Source organism: Crotalus tigris, unplaced genomic scaffold (genome assembly GCF_016545835.1).
Source record: "Crotalus tigris isolate CLP2741 ecotype Arizona unplaced genomic scaffold, ASM1654583v1 scf7180000019754.1282937, whole genome shotgun sequence".
Classification (NCBI taxonomy): Eukaryota; Metazoa; Chordata; class Lepidosauria; order Squamata; family Viperidae; genus Crotalus; species Crotalus tigris.
This window is the reverse complement of record NW_024097694.1, coordinates 1077846-1089326: the sequence shown is the minus strand read 5'-3', so window position 1 is coordinate 1089326 and position 11481 is coordinate 1077846. Positions and strand designations below refer to the sequence as shown.

The window sequence follows — 11481 nt, the reverse complement described above, 5'->3', positions numbered from 1 at the left end:
GTGGTGACCAAAACTGGATGCAGTATTCCAAGTGTGGCCTTACCAAGGCATTGAAGAGTGGTATTAATACTTCACATGATCTTGATTCTATCCCTCTGTTAATGCAGCCTAGACTGTGTTGGCCTTTTTGGCAGCTGCCGCACACTGCTGGCTCATATTTAAGTGATTGTCTACTAGGACTCCGAGGTCCCTCTCACAGTTACTACTATTGAGCATGGTGCCACCTATGCTGTACTTGTGCATTTGGTTTTTCTTGCCTAAATGTAGAACCTTGCTTTTTTCACCATTGAATTTCATTTTGTTAGTTAGTGCCCAGTGTTCAAGTCTGTGTTTCTGTGTCTCCTTCTCCAAGGTCACTTCAGTCTGCCTCAGAATATGATCTATGGGGCTGGGGAGGAGAGAGGGAACAGGGCAAAAGGGCAGAGAGGACGGGGGGGGGCAGAGGAAGTGAAGATCCCACCAGACAGGAGTCTGCCATGCCTTTTTGGTGTCACCCAGAAGGGCTTTGGAGCTCTTGCTGCCCATGGATGCCATTCAAGGAAATTTTGTAAGAGAAGAGAGGCCTCAGTTTCTTCTCTGTCATCTTGCAAAAAGTCAACAGAGTATTCTGAGAATGTGAGCTACCTGCACAGTCAGTGTGGAATCTGTGGGCAGAGCTCATTTCTGCAGATGGAAGAAGCTCTTGAAGGAGAGAAGTGCTACTAGCTATTTAAGAAGAATGCATTTAAGACATTTAAGTAGTGGGCAAGGACTCGATAGCATGGGGATATTGTGTCCCCTGTTTAGATGCTTTCCATGGAGAGAAGATCTTCTGCAAGAATGGAGGCGCTGTCAAAACTATGCCTGCAAATGTCAGGGAAAAGTGGGTCTCAGTAGAGTTTGGGAGAGGAAGTGTGGGGCTGGAGCCCAAAGGCTGGGGTATCCTGCATCTCCCAGGGATGCTCCAATGAAGTTGGAGCCCTATGGGAAGTTGGGCCCGCAACAAATGGCCAGAGCGGGTTGGATGGGCAGCCTATCACATGACCTCCACTGTCATGGTATGGGAGACCTTCGTCTCCCTTTGAGGGCATCTGCCTGCCCAAGTGGGGTCTATAAGCCAGCCGGGCACAGTCAGGGAGGGAGAGCTGGCCCCTGGGCCCCACAGCATCCCAAAGAGAAGCACGCATCAGGGAGAAAAGGAGGAGACCCATCTGGTTCAGCTCCCAACTCTTGGGAGCAAAACTTGGCTAATGCTTTCTCTCTCGCCACATCAGGGCTGTGGCTTCCTTGACTCATTTGTGGGGGTGTTTAGTAAGGCTGCCAAGGTGTTTGAGCACAATCTTTAAAGCACATTTAAGTCCTGACCAAACGCCTTCTCGGGATGTGTGGCACTTTCATTCCTGTGCCAATGGGAGCTTCCTTTGGTTTCATTCTGCTTCCCCAATGGAAGAATCAGCATCAACAGCCCAGCAGAATAAACACACCACTGTCCCTTGTGCGATCCTCCTTCAGCTCCCCTTCCAGCCCAGCTACTTATTCCCCCTTTGGCACTGCCAGAGTTGGGTGGTTGGTTCTTCCTCTCTTTCCTTCCTCTGCCTGGCCCATCTATACCTATCTATATCAGCAGCCTGTTGTACACTCTGGAACCCTCTTTTTCCTTGAAAATTGCAAATATTCTGCTGCACCCAAAACCATCCCCTATTTCAGGGTGAGCTCCTTGACCTCGAATGCCTGGGATTTACTTCCCCAGAGAATCCGGTGGAGGCTCTAGCCACAAATGAAGTGGGGGTGGCTGAACAGCCAGCCAGGGTTCATCATGTCTAGAAGAACATGCTTTTCACTGGCGGGGGGGGGGGAGGATGAGTAGTTTGATTCCTGCTCACTGAACTAGGCTTAGGCAGGACAATTGTTCCCTCCGCTTATCGGGGGGCTGATTCCTCTCCTATCCCTCCATGCCAGGTCAGTGGGAGGCCTTTCTTCTCTGCCAAGCTGAAGAGCCATCCACCTGTCTGGCAAGGCAGAGACTGGCAATTCCTTTTGGTTCAGTTGCATTGGTTCCCAGCCTCCCTTAGATCCAGTCCAACAGATCAACCCATCCCGGCATGCATTAAAACGTTACCCATTCATGCCGTGTTTCTCCTCCCCCTTTGACCCTCTCTTGCAAATGACCATGTGATAGGAATTCCCCAAACCCACCACTCTACAAAGTATCTCTAAGAACTCCAGGATGGGGAGTCCATTGTCGCCCTGCTATGAGACATTTCTCCTGCCAGAAGTTCCTCTGCACTGCTCTGCCTAGCAGCCCTTTCCCTCGGCAACCCCTAAGACACCAGCTGTGTTCCCTGACATCTGGAGGGACACCGCTGCTTCAGTCCACAGGGGCCAACGTCTCTTTAAAGACACAGTGCTCTTCAGCAAGGGCACACACAGCACCTTGGTGCAAACAAAGCACACACAGGCACAGGGCATTGGAGGAGGTGCTCCTTCCGGCTGCTCTGAGGTCCAGGGTCCTGTCTATTGATTTGGATTAAGTTGAAGTTAAGTTAGTTATTAAGTTAGTTGAAATGGTTTTTTTATGAAAGCTACAAAAAAAAGAAAACTGAGTTATGGAGAATTTCCACTTGTTTTAATGGAGACTAACTGAAATTAGCTTAGTCTGAATACATTGAGATTGGAATCAGGTCATTGGACTCAATAAAGCATCCAGCAGAGGAGATGCTAATGCTAGTGATCTCCAGATTGAGGAACAGGATGGACCACTTGGCTATGGATGGAAATATTACAGTATCTATTTAAGTTTAGCTTGATATGTAAAATAAGAAATTCAGCTACACCAATACATAATATGTAGACTAGACCTATAATATGCATAACACATTTGAATGCTTCTCCATGTCTATAATCTACAAATAAGCACATTGGGGAGCATTCTTTTGTTACTGGTACAGCAAGGGTACACAGCCAAACTTGGAGACGTCTGCTCTGTAGAATTTTAGTTATTTCTCTGGATTCAGAGCATCTCATTACATTTGCTTTTGCAAGTTCCCACATATATATCAGAATTGTAGTTTAGAGCAGGAATTAAACTCTTGTGGATTCTAAACTCAGATTTTGAGCAGAACTCCAATTCTGCTGACAGACACTTGGCAAAAGCAGGTTGGAGTCTTCAGTCATTCACAACAAATAAACGAGGAGGAGATCCTTGGTGAGTAATGCTTGCCTTGGTGTGCAGCTGTTCTTCACGGAATATTCTTTATGGGCAATGACATCCACGTCATCAGGGAGCTGCAGCTTTCAAGATGCTCTCCTGGCCAGAATGTCTGAACTACTCAATACCGTCCCCACCACATCTTCCTGGGAGGAAAAAGGTTCTTTCTCACTCATTGCAGTTGACTTCCGAGCTGGGATTTGAAGAAGATCTGTTGAAGAATTTGGGGGGGGGGGAAGCCAAACTATTTTCAGAAAGCTGGAGACAATTTCTCAGAGAAGCTTTGTGCATCCCCGACAGATCAGGGGAAGTGTACTGTCTGCGAGGTACTCCATTCAAATCCTGCAGGCATGCAGAGAGGCGGTTCTGAATGTGGCCAGGGTGTCTCAGGCAGGGCCGATTTCCAAGAGAAAATGGCAAACATATGAGAGGTTGATGGGCTTGGCAAAGTGGGCAAGAAATGAGCAAAGTATTACAAGATTTTAAGCAGATTGTGTCATTTCAGTAGGCCACATTTGTTATAGAGAATGGGAAAGAATTTTCCATACTACAAATGGGTCAGTTATTGGAAATGCAAATGTTTTAAGAATTTCCCATTCTGAGAATTCCCCAGTTTTCAGAATTCACTTGTTGAAGAAGACAGCAGGGCCCTTCCTCTCCATGGCCCTTGTCTGTGGGGGAGCAAAGGAGCTATAGGGAGACGATGCCATCCTTGGAGGAGCCTCCATTTTCTTATAGAGCCATTTCCTTTGTGGATAACTTCATGTTGCCACAGATGACATTTTCTTGGATGTGATGGGGGTCTGGAGAATCTCGATCAATATTTTTCCAGCTGTCAAGCTTACTGTAGAAATGCTTCACAAAATTTCTTCTCTTCAGTTCCAAGTATCTAGTTATGCTGAGTCTTGGATAACAGGCCATAAGCAGTTTCTGGAAGAAAAAAAAAACAAATGGGAGCTTCTAGAACATTTTATACTAGTCTAAACTTAATACTATAACCAAGGTGTAGATAATGCTTTCTAATGCCAGCTAGGTAAGGGTCAACACAGCTGGTGCACTAAAAGTTATGCAACAAATGTTCACCTCTCCACCACCATGTCTAAAAATTGAGAGGTAGCAAAAAAATCACAAAGCCTTCAGAGGTACAGATCTGCCTTGGCAAGAAGATACAACTCCTGTAATAGACCAACTCTAGGATCTGTTACATCTGGATTTTAAGCACTTTGGTTCACCTCAGGCAGCCCATTTTTGAACCTTGTAGCAATCTAATTTGGTTGTGAAGTGGTGATGGATGTTATGAATGCTGCTTTGAGAAATCAGGATATCAGAGAGAGAAAGGGAGGGAGGGAGGGAGGGAGGGAGGGAGAGGGAGAGAGAGAGAAGTACTTTTAACTTCTAATAGCACCACCACCTGGACTCAACCCAACAGGAAGGATTCCACTCCCTGATATATAGCGTCTCCAAGACCTTGAATATTTCAAAAAGTTCCAAAGGACGTCATATCTAAGGGCATCAAAACCCACCAAAAATAATAGATTTAGCATTAAAATCCTGTATTCATTTTATTTAATTATTGTTAATGTATATGATTTCACAAATGTTTATGACTTTATGATGACAGAATATAGATTCATGTGGATTATTTCTATCTGTACACTGGATATTAAAGATAAATGTGGATGTGTTGGTTGGTTTTTTTTTTCATTGAGGTGTTATCGTCAAGGTGATGGCTTCTCTCCCTAGAAATCTGGAATTCCTTGTAACCTGCTTTTCTAGATGGCGTGTTTGAGAGTTTATTTAAGCTGGAAATTTTATTTATTGTTGTTAACAGTAAGGACTCTTCCTTCTTTCTGAAGCTCTTCAGATTCCCCTCCCCTCAACCTCAAGCATGTTACTTTCTGTCTACTTCTATTAAATATCTCTCCAACTATTAGCAAACAGTCTGCCCTTAATTGAGTGTTAGAGCCTTTCATCTGAACCAAGCTAAAGGGAGTTATAATAAGTGATATGATTGGAGCCCAAGCTCTAATTTGTTGAAGCCACAAGGCCAAAAATGAAACATATTGGCTTGCTGGGAAACAAAGGATCTTTATAGAGAACGGTGTCCTTATGCAGTTTCTGAATTTGGAGGAAAGTCCAAGTAGAATAAGTATCTCAACTCACAATTGGTATTAGTAAGGCATGAGAGAAGCAAAAAAGGCCAGATTTTTATTTGATTTGTACTTCTGTTTAAGCACAGTGAAAGTAAGACTATAGTACCCACAATCCACTAGAAACTAATATAAATGCTATTACAGGATAAGCGTCAGCTGGAGACCATCTAGTCCCACCACTGTCATAGTTTAAGGCAGCTGTCAGTGGTATTGCTGAAAAGAGCAGTTCTTTCCATTTCTTAAAGGTCCTGAAAAGGGAAAGAAGGTTCTCAGCCCAAAACTGGAGTCATGATGGACTTGATGGAGAATCGAGAAGACTGATCAATGTGGAGAGAACAGCTCTGTGACCCCTTGCCCTGAGCAGTCCCTGGCCTAAAAAGATTTCCTGGGATACTTCTCAGATGCTGTGGTTGTGTTTGTTCTAATAACAGCATGTTTTTTAAGCCTTAAACATCAGCTCTATAGAAGAGCATGAGCGTTGTACACCTTAATAACTGGGGCTAAGGAACCTGGGTAGCAATGATTTCCTAATTTTAATTGAGAATTCACACATACCCTCACCATGAGTGAGCTCCTTTGATTATGAGGGAGACAAAATCCAGTTTCAGAGAAGAAGACAACTCCTAGGTAAGAAAAGATGTTGACATGTTATATTGGCTCACCATCTAAAAGCCCTCTATGTTGTGATATCACTTCCTGAAAATCATGATTTTTGACTTTCTTTTATTAATAATTGCTATAACAATAGTAATCAAGTCTCCTTAACAGACTATACAAGCCAACTTACTAATATGATAGTAAAATCCTGTCATCGGCATATTGCAAGTCTTGCAGTCTGTATTATTTATTTATTTAATGTATGGCATATCATACATGGACTAGCCATATATATTAACATTTCAACAGGATTATTAGAACACAATACAATATATATGTTAATAAGATCTATGTTCAAATGCCACTGTCTAGACCACAGGTCGGCAACCTGCGGCTCCGGAGCCGCATGCGGCTCTCTGAGCCTTCCCCTGTGGCTCCCAGCCTCCTCTGCCTTTGCAGAGAGAGACAGAGACAGAGAGAGGCAATTGCGCTTCCCTGCTTCTCTCTCTCTCTGTGTGTATGTGTGTGTGTGTCTGGGTGTGTGTGTGTGTGTGTGTGTTTTGTGTGTGCGTGTGTGTGTGTGTGTGTGTAAAAGAGAGTGCACTCACAGCGTTCTCCGAGGAGCTGAAAAGCTTTCTGGGCGGAGCTCCTCCCTTTGCTGCGTCTCTGCAGGAAGCAGGAAGCAGGAAGCAGGAAGGGCAGGAGAGAGCTAGCTAGCCCAGCTAGGCTGACTCAGGAATTCTGGGAGTCGAAGTCCATGAGTCATAAAAGAGACGAGATTGCTTACCCCTGATCTTGTTGGACAATAGCTTGAAGCTTGCCAGGTGAGCAGCAGATAGGAGGGAGGGGAGAAAGAGAGAGAGAGAAAGAGAGAGGGAGGGAGGGAGAGAGAGAGAGAGAGAGAGAGAGAGAGAGAGAGAGAGAGTGGGGGAAGAGGAGTGGCAGACCAAGGGCAGATAGGGAGGGAGGGAGAGAGACAGAGAGAGAGAGACCCTTTTGACATCTAAAATGAAGATAACACTGCATATATCCTTTTTTTAACCTGTGTGTGTATGTAATTTTATTCTCTTAAAGCATTCTCTTGGTGATCATTGTTTTAATAGTATGGATATTCCCAAGAGTCATATTTTTACTTTTTTTTTAGTGTGTGTGTGTGTGTGTACACACGCACATACATACATACACACGCGCGCGCACACACACACACACACACACACTTATAATAAAGGTAAAAAAGGATATATGCAGTGTTATCTTCATTTTAGATATCAAAAGGGTTTTGCGGCTCCCGGTATTTTGTTTTTGGTGGGAAACGGGTCCAAGTGGCTCTTTGAGTGTTTTGGGTTGCCTACCCCTGGGCTAGACCATCTAGACACTGAAACACAGCATCGTTTTATCTAAAAAGAATCAGATACTGAACGGGTCTATGTCCTCAGCTTACAGTCGGTCATGATCGGATCCATAGTTTGATGTGGGAACCCACCGTCGGAGGGGGGAGGATACTTTGCCCCATTTATACAGAGAGCCCTGGCAGACACCATACGAGGTGTGAATCCTATTCAGGATTGTCCATTGCTGAAGTGGTACTTTAAAGTTTGGCACCTTTCTTGTGGGTCATTTATATGTCTTCCTATGACTGGGCATTCACTGACCCATTCGGCTTTCCATTGGGAATCGGTGTTAAAGCTGCATCCAGACACATTTTGCAATGTGTGTTGTGGTACCTTAGCCAAGGAATACCCAAAATAAGTCAATATAGGCTCCAGTGATTATAGAAAAACTTTGATTGTGTTGGTCGTGTCAAGATGTGAAAAGTTCTCAGAAAAATGGGAATCCCAGAACATTTCATTGACATCATGCAAAACTTATATACAGGCCAGGAAACCACAGTACAGAGAGAAGAACATGGTGAAAAAGACTTGCTCCAAGTTGGCAAAGAAGGGCAACAAGGCTGTACACCTCCCCCTTGTTTATTTATACATACAGAATATATATTTTATGGGAAACTGGAATGGAGAAGATGAGTATGGTTTTAAAACTGGAGGAAGAAGGATCAATCATCTGCACCATGCTGATGCACCATCCTGATTGCCCAAAAATGAAAGAATTTGCAAAGTCTAAGAATCAAGCCACACCATGATAAAATGGAACTAAAATATAAAGAAGACCAAAGTAATGACAAAAAATAAAACTGCCAGCCTGAGAACTGACAATGAAAATAACGAAGTGGAGAGTAACTTCTGCCTTTTAGGATCAGACCAATAGTCAAGGAACAAGCAGTCAAGAAATACGTTGCAGACTGGCACATAATAACGTCTCTACCTAAAAAGATCAGAATTGTGCATGATATTCCCTGTAACATTCTGCGGAAGTGAATACTGGATTTTTAAGAAGCAAGATAGGAAGAGTATTGAGGCCTTTGAACGTTAGTGTTGGACAAGGCTCCTGAGAATACAATGGACAGCCAAGGAAACAAACTGATGGGTTTGAAAATAATCAACCCAGAGTTTTCACTTGAGGCACAAATGGCCAGGCTCAAATTGTTCTAGTTCAGACACACGATGAAGATGGAGCTCTTTGGAGAAGGATCTAATGCTGAGAAAAGTGGAAGGAAAGAGAAGAAGAGGGCCAGCAGCAGCAAGGTGGATGTACTCCATTGCAAAGGGGATGGAAGCCCTGTTGAAAGACCAGGCTAGATTGTCCTGGAGAAACTCTATCTGTGGTCACTAAAAGTTAACACTAAGTTGATGACACATAATCATCAATCAGTGGAACAACTATTCTTGGTCCTTGTAGAGTATAATTCAGAAGCTCTCAGCTGGAGTAGATACCAGAATGCTAGGAGGGGCTGCTGAGGCCGTCAAGGGCTTCCCCCACCCAGTGCAGAAACTCACATGGGAGTTCCTCAGAGAGGACTGTCCAAGATCTCCTTGAATGCATCCAGTGCAGGGGATAATTGCCTCTCTGTCAACTGCTCTTCATGGTTTTTCTAGCATTCAGTCAGAATCTGCTTTCCTGTAATTTAAGACAATTACTCCATTTCCTGAATTCTTGAGAGGCAGGCAGCATCCAATGTCCCCTCCGTTGTCTTTGCTCAGGGCCTCTACTTCTCTCACTCTCTACTTTTAAGCTTTCCTTGCTAGCAAGTTCATTTCTTGCAGCACTGCCTCAGACTCAACTCCACTGCATTCCTGTGTATAAGTGTGTGTGTGTGGTGTGGGTGACAACTCTTTCTTAAAACCCTTTGTGCACAAAATTATTCAATGTGCCTGTGATACTTGGCATGGATTTCCCTCACACAGGATAATTTCTATCCTCAAACAATAAAGCTAGTAGCCCTTCTTAGACAACCTGGATTTGAAGGGAATATAGCTGAGAAAATCCCCAAACTTATATATAATTTGACTGCATTTTTCTCGCTCTGATGAAATAAACATTTTCTGGTGTTCGTATAAGATTGAAGAACAGTCTGCCATTTCCCCCCTCCAAACGGAGCACTGAATTTGAATACTTGAGATGAGATTTTACTGGATTGGACCATTTCTGCAGCTCTGGGCTGAACCCTTGAATGGTTCAGCAGATCTGATTGCATATGCAGAGCTAGGAAGGAAGAGGTCGAGCCACACAAATCTCTCTGGAGCTTCTGGGTGTGATTGTCTGGTCCCAACTTCTAGTTACCAGTGACTTGAAGATCTGAACAATGTGGCATGGACTAACCTGCTTGCCAGGGGAGGGGGGGGAGAAGGGGAGGCCATCTCCAATTGCAAACTTCCTGGTACCACTTGGGTAGTTCCCCAAACCACAATGTTTGAGCCTCAGTTGCAACATCAGTCAGTAAAGTTCTCTTTTCCTTGTCCACCAGGACTTGTACACTGGACAAAAAATCTTTGTGATTTCAGTAGGTGCTTTTATGTTCTCAGATTCCTCTGCCTGAGGCCTGTTTGGTGAAACGGGATCTTTCCCTAGCTTTCTGCTCTGCAAGAGGAAACTATGGCCATTTTACTCAACAAAAGCCTGCAAGTTATTTTCACAAAAGAGAAAAGCAGAAGCTGCTCCATCTTTGGGAGGCAGTGGGTGCGTGGGCAGGAGCTGTCCATGCAGAAGTGCAAAGCTGAATTAGCATCTCAGGAGTCTTAAATACACACACACACACACACACACACAAACACACACACACACACACACACACACACACACACACACGGGTTGGGGGTTAAAAGACCAGAAATTTAGTCCCAATGTTCAGATCCACAGCACAAACAGGGTGAACTAGAAATTCAGGTTAATGAGGGCAGATATGATATTGTTGCCATTACGGAAACATGGTGGAATGAAACCCACAAATGGAACACACAGCTAGAGGGATTTAAATTATTTAAAAGAAACAGACCAAATAAAAGAGGAGGTGGAGTTGCTCTCTATATAAGAAATAACTACATCTCTACAGAAATAGAGCACAACAATGATGAAAACTGTCTTGAATGGGTCAATATAAAAGGGAGAAAAAAATGACATTGCCATAGGTGTATACTATAAGCCACCCAACCAAACAGAGGAAATAGATGAACTTTTTGCTAGTCAGCTAGCTAAGGTATGTAGGAAGCAAATCACAGTAGTAATGGGGGACTTTAACTACCCTGACATCAACTGGGAGACAAACTCTCCGCCAAGTGGAAGATCAAACAGGTTCCTGACAAACCTAGAAGACAACTTTGTCTCCCAAAAAGTAGAGAAGGAAACTAGGGGATTAGCCATTTTGGATCTAATTCTCACTGAGATGAAATGATAGAAGGTGTTGAAGCCACAGGAACCTTGGGAGGAAGTGATCATGCAATATTAGAATTCATCATTATGGAAGCATAAGCAACAGAACACAGTCAAACTAGAGTTTTGGACTTCAAGAGAGCTAATTTCAATAAACGTAGAGAGGCCTTGGGAAGGACTCCATAGATGAGAATCCTCCAGGGGAAAACAACTCAAGAAGCTTGGGAAATTTTGAAAAGTGAGATAATAAAAGCCCACTTCAGCACAATACCAACAAAGAGGAAAAATAACAACTCTCAAAAGAAACCAGCATGGCTGCATGAAGAACTCTCTGATAAATTGAAAGATAAAAAGGACAAGTATAGAAAGTGGAAAGAGGGGCACATAACTAAGTCAGAATATCAACAAATAGTCTGAGCCTGCAAAGATGAAGTGAGGAAAGCTAAGGCTCAAAATGAACTAAGGCTTGCGACCAAAGTCAAAAAATAAAAAAGCTTCTTTTAACATGTAAAAAACAAGAAAAAAGTGAAGGAAATGATTGGTCCATTAGTGGGTGAAAGTGGCAAGAAGATGACAAGCAATAGGGACAAAGCAGAACTATTTAACTCATTCTTTGCATCTGTCTTTACACAAAGGGAAAAAACAGATGAACCTATCAAAAATAGTGCCATAAAAAACAGAATAGAAACACAAATTAAGATAGGCAAGTAAATGGTAAGTGAGCATCTATCCAGCCTAGATGAGCTCAAATCACCAGGACCAGATGGATTACACCTCAAG

The 11481-nt window shown here is 43.4% G+C and overlaps 1 long non-coding RNA gene across 1 annotated transcript; it reads right to left on the bottom strand.

Moving 5' to 3' along the window:
• Positions 1-2640: 2640 nt before the first annotated feature.
• Positions 2641-6591, bottom strand: LOC120317650. Its single transcript, XR_005559286.1, has 3 exons — positions 6546-6591; positions 5896-5963; positions 2641-4117 (listed from the first exon to the last, which is right to left on the bottom strand). It is a non-coding gene; the product is annotated as an uncharacterized LOC120317650 (long non-coding RNA).
• Between the last annotated feature and the right edge of the window lie 4890 nt (positions 6592-11481).